Raw genomic sequence first — 10,463 nt, forward strand, 5'->3', positions numbered from 1 at the left:
TCCCAGGTGCCCAGTTGCCTAATCTATGAGCAAAGCTCGCAATCGCTCCTGTGGACTTTGTCAAGTCCAAACACTTGCCCTCTAGTAGCTGTTGACAGCTCAGTTTTTCATCGAACAAGATACCCAAATATGAGAAGTCCGGGACTTTCTCAAGAACATGTGTGCCCACTGTATAGGTGTTTGGCTTTGTGCTCTTCCTCTTTACTTCCATTATGTAAGATTTTGTTAAGTTGGATGACAGATCCTTCTTTTCCATAAACCTTGCAAACCAATCCTATAAAAGCTGCAAACCCTTAAGTGTGTGAGCAAGAAGGACCGCATTGCCAGAGTAAAGTTGAACTGGAACTGATCTTACACCTGCTTGTAATTCTGTTAATGCTGAGTCAAGTCCGTTAATATACATTGTGAATAAAAAAGGAGCCAAAATACAGCCCTGTCTGACCCCACACTAACACTTAAAATAATCTGTGGTCTTCCCCTCTTGCGTACATCTTACTGCAGCAGAAGTGTTTAAATGTAATGCCATTAGGATGTTAATCAAGGCCGGATCCACCCCAAGCGATCCCATAAGGTTCATACGTTTGCAGCGATTCACACAATCGAAAGCTACAGTAAGGTCCATAAAGGCTAAATAGAGCGCCCTAGCTTTGACTATTGTGTACTTCGCAGTTATAAGATAAAGATTTAAACATTGATCTGCCAGGGATTTTCCCACACAGAACCCATATTGCACATCCGTTATTATTCCGTGGGTCTCAGCACACTCTGCCAGCCTACTGAATACCACTCGACCCAGGCCCTTCGCTGTCACATCAAAGATGGATATTGGGCGATTGCAGTGTGGACTATGCCTATCCCCTTTTTTAAATATCGGGACAATGGTGGCCATGGACCATGATAAAGGCATTTCTGTTGCAGCTGCCGCATTTAATACCCTCACCAAGATTGGCGGTCATACCTCAGGATTACCACAAAAAAGGTCAGGTGGAATCCTGTCTGGTCCTGGGGCTTTATTCCGTGCAAAACAATTCATTCCCAGTCTCACTTCATCTAAAGAAAAAGAGATAGCGTCCGTACTCTGGTCAATAGTCACTATCTGTGGGTCATCCTCTCTTCGAGGCTGATTATACAGTCCCTCAAAATGATCCTGCCACTGTTCTGGTAGATGTTATGAGCTAGGTTCATGTTATTAGAATCTTTAAAACATGGGCTGTTGATATCCTTCCAGAAGCAAGTAGAATCCTTTAGTTCAGCAGCGTCTTCTAGATCCTCCCATGCCTTCAATTGGAGTTGACGCTTCCGTGTCCTAACTGCTTGTTTATACATTTTATGGCAGGTCGCAATCTGGCCCCTATCTTTAGGTGACTGGGCTCTCTTTAGAGCTCTGAGAGCTTGCGAGCATTGCCCATCAAACCATCTTGGCCCCTCCCTAGAACATGGATGTGCAGGTGCTTTTAATATGCTATCTACTACATGTGCAATAGCTGTAAATGATTGAACTAACTCACGACCCTGTATTTCTGGGTCTAGACCATTCTGAATCTCCTGCTTATCTCTGTTAAAGAGGGAGTTATTAAAATAAGCTGTATCGACCTGCATCCAGCGCAACCGTCTGCCTTGGTCAGTTGCAGAGCTCAAACCCCCGGCAATCTATGCGAAACCGGATGAGATCGAGGGGCAACAAGTGACATGGTTACCGGATTGTGATCACTGAATGCACTATGACAAATATTAAAACAGGTGATAAACCTCCTCACTGTTTGAGAAGCAAAACCAAAATCAATAAATGATGCACAGCCTCTTTCTTTATAAGTGGGGGGCACAATTATATCAGGTTGATGGACAATCATGTCCATTGTGTGGGTTAAGCCAAAATTATTTAAGAGCACAATCAACTCCCACCCTGCCTGGGTGTGTTCCATATGTGGTCCATTTTTTAATGTGCAGGCCGACCAGTCACAATCGGTCACCCTCAGATTGTGGCACAGGTGGCAATTAAAATCTCCTGCCAATATTATGTGTGACTGGATTCGGCCTTCAGATTTTAATTCCTGTAATCGGCTGCTTAATTCATCCAAGCATTGTAATCCCTGCGAGTTTGACTGTGCATTATATAAATTAATGAATGCCAGACATTAAACATTGCTTACCAATGTTAACCCCTGTACTATGTCCGATTCGCATGGCATGGGCTTCCATCTCCCCTGAATCCTTAAATCTACAAACATAATAAGCACCCCTGGCTCTCCCTGCACTATACCTTTGTGCTGGAAGAAGAACGTTTTGTAACCTTCTAAAAAGAAGGTATTTACGGGCTCCCATGTTTCCTGCATTTAAATTATATGGAAATTTCTAATGTAATGGAGCCACAGCTCATCCCGGAACTTACTCGCCAAACCTGCCATGTTCCACGAAATAACTTTTAAGTCAACCATGATTCGCCTCACCTGGCAGGCTCACTCAGAGACTCAAGCACCCACTCACAGACCGACTTAGACACTCATGCACCCACTCACAGACCTACTCAAGGACTCATGCACTAACTTGCAGACCTACTCAGACATTCACTCACCCACTCACAGACACACTTAGACATACACACCCACTCACAGACTCACTCAGAAACTCATGCATCTACTTACAGACCCACTCAAATACTCATCTGCTTACTCACAGACTGACATACACACCCCTTCTGACTCAAGCACCCACACACTGATCTACTCAGAGACTCACGCACTGCTCACACACCCAGAGAGACACAGACCCAATCAGACATTTACAGACCCACAGACAGACACACTGAGCCACTCACACACTCACTCACATACCCACTGTGACACATAATACACTCACTTTCAAAGGTTATAGCTACAATTAGGAAATAAAATAAAAAACCCTTAGAAATTCAATAAAAAATTAAAGGATACAGGGCATTATAGTTAGGTTCAGATTTCGCTCATACAAAACCAGTGAAATTCAGCAGGCATAGTTGCCTGAGCTAACTATAACGTATGTCTCCGCAATACACTGCTTATGACATCACATATTACATCACTGATGACATCACTGATGACATTTCAAATGACATTACTGATGGCATCACTGATGACATTGTCCACAGAACCACTAACTCACCCAATCACACTCCTATACAACCTCACATACACCAACTCCCTCTCCCATACAACCACTCATAAACCCCTTCACAGACCCATACAAATACTCACACATGAATTCTCACTGATTCAGAGAGCCACTCACATATCCACTAACCCACACAGCCACTTACACAACACCCCACTCACCAATACAGCCACTCACACACACAGTCATACAGACATGAATACACTCACTATACACCTGTACAGCCACTCACACACTGCGTCAGTCATACATATAGCTACTCACAAACGTATGCACTCACTCATATAGCTACTCCCACAGCCACTCACACATCCATTCAGTTACTCACATACCCACTTACTTACTCACACAGATACTAAAACATGTACACACTCAACTATAGTCACTGATATAAATGCACACACTTACCCATACAGCCATTCTTATATTCAGTCCCTCCCTCATACAGTCACTGACACACCCACTCACTCACCCATATACCACTTAGGCACCCACTCACTCACCCATGCAGCCACTCACACTCCCCCACCTTTACATGCCTTTCACATACCCACTCACTCACCCATACACCACTGACACACCCTCTCATTCCTTACATCTACTCACACAGCCACTCAAACACCTATACAGCCACCCACACACCTGCTCTCCCACCTATACAGCCAGACACACACTTACTCACCCACACAGTCTCTCACTCATCCACTCACTCACCAATACAGACACACAGCCATTCAGTCAGCCATAAAGCTACTCACATAGCCACTCTAATACCCATATAGTGTAACAGGCATCAACTCTGATACTGATACACACAGCCGCTAACATATTATGTGTTAGAAATAATATCGCTCATTAATAGTACTCAAAATATACTAATTCAAGTAATGTAGTAGCTTAATTTATATATTTAACACTCCTAAACGTTTAGAAAACACCCACGCTTTTGTTATACTATAAAGATGTATATACAAAGAGACAGACATATTTATATGGATTTGAGTGTTTATATAAGTATATATTTATATATAGTATCATATTTAATTTAAATATATTCAATTCACATTATATTAAGGTTATACATTAAAATATTTACGATTTACTATTTTAAACTATGTATATATATATATATATATAAGCAGTCACCGGCAACCAGGAATCAGTAATGTATTTATTTAGGCAGAGATGAATAAAAGAATATTTTTGTATGTTGCTTAAGAATATTAGTGTGAAACAATATATTTTTTCAATAATAATTATGTGTAAGCATCGGGGCACAATATTTTTGTGATCAAAAGTTTTGACACTACATTTTTGTATCATAATATTGTTGTATTTGATATTGAGTCAGTGACCCGGCACACCTGACATACATTTACTTCCTACCACATATCTAGTTTTCAAAATCTGCAATTAGTTTCTTTCCTCTTTAGCATTTGCCTCCTGTTAGTTACTCTCAAACTGTTTGTGACAGTCACTGAGCAAATGATGCTGCCTGTGCTGAGGAGAAAGAGAACTCTTAGGGGCCTATTATGATTGCGGTTTTCCCGCATCCTCCGGGCCGGCGCAAGCCACCGCCGGCCCGGAGGATGCGGGAAAACCGCCGCGGAGCCTAGAAAGACCCACCGCCATATTAGGATGGCTGGTGGGTCTTGCATTCCGTCCGCAGCTTTTCCGCCGCGGTCGCCTTCCGACCGCGGCGGAAAAGCTTTAACATGGCTGGCGGCGTCTATCAGACACCGCCAGCCATATTAGGATGGCAAAAATGTATGCTTTTCCGCGGCGGCTTTTCCGCTGTGTAAAAGCATACGGACCTTCACTTTGGGGGCCTGTTGCGGGCCCCCTGGGTGAAGGGGGGGTGGGGGGTGCACATGGGGCATTTGCATGAACAAAGCAGCAGGCACCGCGTGGTGCCTGCCGCTTTGTGCACGCAAATGCGATGCATGCAATTTTAACATTGCGGCTGGTGCAGCTTGAAGCTACACCTGCCGCAATGTTAAACATAGAGGATGTGACCACCACCCTGGCGGTCACATCCTAATCTGCACGGAGGGAACGCCGCAGCCCATGCGGACATTCCCTCCTACTCTGGGGTCGCGGACGGACTCAAGTCCGTCCACGATCCTAATCGACCCCTTAGTTAGGAGGAGACAGCCATTGTAATAAAGTTTGTAATGGGAAAATACAAAAAACTACTTGGCCTGCTTCTTTTATACCTTAGTGGAGCACAGAAGGCAGCCTCGTGGAAGGACGTGACTGATGCAGTCAATGCATTGGGGGAGGTGATCTGGACAGTGGGAAATGTAAAGAAAGAAATGTCAGGATGAGAGGAAGCAGGTTAAGGAGAAGTTCTACAAGATTGACCTTGCTAATGCTCTTCCTGGAAGAGCAACTCAAGCCTGTCTCTATCTCCCCCTTGTAGTCCTCATTCAGTTCGAGTAAATCCTTCAGCTGACATTGAAGTCTATGACCTACAACAGCTTGACACAGAGATCCACTATTCCAGCAAAAAACAACAACTGGTTTGTACCTATGTTAACAAGATGTGTTATTTTATAACCTGCAAAGAAATGAGAATATATGTCTATCCATGCCTGCAGAGTTGGTGTAAAAATATACTTAGATGTGAACTGGCATAATACTATATAATATGTTATTGTTTGTATTTGGATGTAGGCCATGTGATGTTTTCCTATCCACCATCCCCCACATGTGTGAATTTTGCTCCTTGGAATAAGATCACTATAAGACTGGCAACATACAGTAGGCAGATGATAGACAACGGTAAGTTTTATAAAAGCAATTTTTTTTTAAAAGAAATCTTTCTTTTATTCCCTACAGGTTAGATGTGTGTGTTTTTTCTGACATCCCATTTGTCCCACATCTTAATATGCCCCACACATATTTTGCTATGTTTGTTCTAATTTTTTATCATATAAAATTTTTGGCAATAGAAGGCATATGACTTCTATTTAAATGTTGCCATATTCTAGATAAACAACCATCATTTCTGTTGTTATATAAAAGTAGTACTCCAAACTTTGTCTCAACATCTTCTTTTAGTACTATGTACTACTTAATCCAATAAGTGTGTCTCTCTTACATGACAATTTGCATCAGACACCAGCTCCTATTGGCAACAATATGAACAAGCATTTGCAATGCAATACGTCTCGCATTTACGTGAGTTTGAGCTATTGGCATTGTAAATGACAGTGGCTTTTATTTATGTTTTAAAAACCAAAACATAAATAAAAGGAATTGTTATTTACAATGACAATAGCTCAAACTCGCGTAAATGCAAGACCTATTTCATTGCAAATGCTTGTTTTTACTAAGCCTTTATTCCCCTTGTTATTGCACTGCAGAAACACACAGCATCATGGAGGCAATTCAAGTAACTTGCCAGGTTTGTGGGGGGCAAAGCCCAAAATCTAATAAAGGGGGAACTTCGGATTTAAATAATATTAAAAACACACTATTTACTCTACTTCTGTTATTACAATACACTGTACAGCGTTCTAAACCCTTCATAGGTGAGTTTGCGCTATAAAAATTAAATGAAATGAAAATAAATTGGTCCTGTTGGGTGGCAGTTAAAGCTGGAAGTGACGCGCCAGTAGCATTCCCAATAAGTGAATCCTGTCTGATTGGTTCTTGTTGCCTCAGAAGTGATCTTTAAAGTGTTAACCCACCTCCTCCCACCCACCCCCGTTTACTCCACCGGTACGCTCCCTTTTCCCAGGGAGTAGTCTTTTGCATTTCAACAACTCTTCGTAGGTTGTTGTAGGCGCTGTATCAATGCAAGTGATATACCACACAACGCCGCACCCCATTTCCTGTGTAGCACCGCCAGGCAGAGCGAGGGGAGATGTGAAGTTTGGTCAGCATCATGCCCCCTCGAGCTGGTAGGCTGCATTATTGAACAGCACATGTGACACTTTGGTGTCATCCATGACACACCTGCCAGTAATGGAAGGGGATTTTAAATCCCGGTGATGTGCCACTCTTGGCTCAAAAGAAGCAGGTGTTAAGAGGTGATAAGAGGGGCAGAGGTCCCTGGAGTGACGTGATGGCTAATGCAGTAAATCAGGCCTACTGTAGCTGCTCAGCTGTGAGATTGAACAGACACAATATTTGTGGAGAGACGAGAATAGGTAAACGTAGCGTTGAGAATTCTGTGACTTCGACCAGACAAAGGTCAGCCCCGTATTCTTGCTGAGAGGCGTTTTTCTCCAGGGATCGCGCGGTGCTTCCTGGGTCATCCTCCACCTTCGCGGTTATCACCAAACACAGGAACAGGCTATTTTCAGAGCCCGGCTGAAGCGTAAACCCTTTGGACCCCTTCCCTCGTTGAAATAAGGCTTTTACCACTGGATGATGAATTAACATTGTCTCGCCTTCTTAAACAAGTTGTCACCGTGAGAGTGGAACGCGCATAGCACGCGTTCTGCTCAAACGCCGTGAGCGCGGACAGGAGATGTGCATGCGCGTGCACATCTCCTGTCCGCGCGTGCCACCTCCTGTCTCCCTTCAGGACAGAAAGCGGCAGCAATAGTCTCGCAAGCGACGCAGCGCATGCGCTGCAATCGCACGTGAGACCTAAACATATCTAGCACATCAGTGTGTACATAGTGGGAGCACAGTTAGGCCCTCCACTATCTATTGTTCTGGTAAGTCTGATAACATGTGTTTTTTACTTGCACATTGCACAATTAAATGTAAATGTAAATGTAAATGTATGTGTCTTGTAAAGCGCACTGCTGCCCTGAGGCGTCGTGGCGCTGTTGACCGCTGGGGAACCCGTCCTGGCCATCCCTGTGAGATGGTCCCTACTGGGTATCTCCAAGGTGAAACCAGGCATCCCCAGCAAATGTGGGGGGCCGTTGTAGAGATGAGGCAAGCTAATGCCCAGAGTTGCTGAGTGTGATCCCTGGTTAGAGTAGGCACCGAGGCGTCAATTATCAAGTCCGCTGACCCTGGTCCACGACACACTTGTTACCTTTTTTAAAATGTATGTTCAAGTATATTTAGATGTGTAAAATCTTGTTATGGCAGTTTTAATCTCTTGTATATGTTACTGTGAATTATTAGATTTTTTTATTCATGATGATGTCTTACTAAACAATAAAGACATTAATAATGCCACTTATATTTCAAGCTCCTGGATCCAGACTTTCTCAGTTTACTAGAAAATCAAGTACTTTGGTACAGACGCTCATTTCATGGGTTGAAGCTGATGAGTTTGCAATGTAAACATTTCGAAATATCATCCGTGGTTCAATCATTCATACAAGATGTTTAATTCAACTAATCTCTTCATATATTAAAAAAAAAATCTTTGTATGCTTTGTAAGAGGATGATATGTTGTGTAATAGCCTTGAAACTGGAATGTGATGTATTTTATCTGTTGCAATCTTCTTCTTCCAGGTCCTGGGGATACAGATCTGTATGATGATGCTGAACCATCTACAGGACAGAGGCAATCCCAGGAGAGAATCTTATTCTCCTCCAAGCAACATGATCTGCTTCCAGCACTGCTCACCAAGAATTGAAGAGGACAACAAGGAGCAGGAGCTGGTCAAGGAAGAGGACATGGATGAAAATGAAGGCATTGTTGCCCCAGTACCTAAAAGACTGAAGGCTACTTCATCTCTGGGCAGCAGTGTTCCTTATGCTACTTTTTTGAGGTTTGCCATTTACCAATCGTTATCCAATCAGCCATGAACACTACATCCATATATGAACCCTCACCTCAGCACAACCCTCGCATCGGAGGCCTCTGTGTAGAATCTCTTGAACACCTCTTCCATGAAAGTGCATCTGAGGCCTTCTCTCAATCATCTGGAGGAGAGAACAACCCGGGCGAGGAGCAGGTATCCACTGATCATGGATTGCCTCCCCACAGCTTCCCAGGTGCCACCCCTATCAGTGCTGTTCACCTGATGGTTATTTGAGATGGCCAAACATGCATGAGGGTTGACATGGGTTCATACAGGCCACTTGGAGGGTCTTTTTTCAGAATCAGAAAAATGGGGTGTGGTAGGCCATTAGTGTGATGGAGGTTAAGCTGCATGAAATTTCAGACTCACTTAAAGGGCTCCCTCACATAACTGAAAGGCTGACTCATACCTTGGATAATGTTGTAAAATGTTGCCAAGACATAACAAAGAGGCTCAAAGAATAGCTAAACATGTATAGGGTAGAGTGTGCAAGACACTTTGTGTAGACCATGAAAATGATACAGAATAACTAAATAAAGTCAAAGTTAACCTTCACAGCCAACACATGCACAAGGTTCTACAGAGACAACTGCTCCACCTAAGCCACCATCACATGCAGTGGCTCCAGCCTCACCTACACTGCCACCTGCATAAACACCAATACCCATTCTCTTTCACAAAGACTTTCACCACCAGCATTGGGGACGTGAAGTAGTAGGAGAAATCCCCTCTGATAAGTCTGTGCACCTTCTGTTTACAACATTATCCACTAATAGAAATGTATGTACTTTTGACACCTAAAACCTGTGTCAAGTTTCTAATGCTTTTGTTAGCTTTTTCTAGTTGTCCCACATATATTCCCATATGTTTTCCCTTTGACAATTTTGAAAGATAGTCATTTTATAAGAGAATCAACATATGATAAACATTTGTCAAACAGTACTTTTTTACCCAAAAACATTGCATGCAACTTTCATTAACATAAAATCATATCCCAGGGCAATTTTAATCTGTCTTAACAACTATCTCTTAAGGGAGGCATTATATGATTTAGCTCGTCCTGAACGAAAACGGAAAGGTGCTGGATGTGAATTCTTTGTCCGCCCGGACTTTTGCCAGTCGACGGTACATGAACGTTGGGAGCTGCGGAAGTTAATAGCTCCACTCAAAGAAAAGGGTGCACAATGTTTTCTGCTTAATCCAGCAAAATTAAAAACGATCTATAAGGGCCATACCCGATATTTCACCTCTTGCTCAGCTGCACAGCTTTATTTAAATGAAATAACAGCGCAATCGAAAAGTCCCAATTCGCATAATAGTAATTAATAGCTATACATGAATGTGCTTTAAAAAAAAAAACTGAGCGAGAGGTAGCAATTATTGAAAATTTATTGTCGGGTTTTGGATTTTTGTGCCACTGCTGTAAAGGAAAAAGTAAGGTATAGATATAGACATACTTCAAGGGCTTCCCTTTTCCCTTAGATTATTATTTTTTATCGCAATAATGTTTTCCTGTGGCTTTTTATTTTTTTTAACATTTTTTCTTCTCTTTTTTCTAAGGAGAAATGTTATTGGGAAGATTTATACATGTG

At 42.6% G+C, this 10,463-nt stretch overlaps 1 long non-coding RNA gene across 1 annotated transcript; it reads left to right on the forward strand.

The window, feature by feature from the left end:
* The first annotated feature begins 5,381 nt into the window (after nucleotides 1–5,381).
* Nucleotides 5,382–10,004, forward strand: LOC144824891 (uncharacterized). Its single transcript, XR_013609164.1, has 3 exons — nucleotides 5,382–5,669; nucleotides 5,824–5,931; nucleotides 8,579–10,004. It is a non-coding gene; the product is annotated as an uncharacterized LOC144824891 (long non-coding RNA).
* Nucleotides 10,005–10,463: the final 459 nt, after the last annotated feature.

This window comes from Lissotriton helveticus, chromosome 3_1 (assembly GCF_964261635.1).
Source record: "Lissotriton helveticus chromosome 3_1, aLisHel1.1, whole genome shotgun sequence".
In the NCBI taxonomy this organism is placed as follows: Eukaryota; Metazoa; Chordata; class Amphibia; order Caudata; family Salamandridae; genus Lissotriton; species Lissotriton helveticus.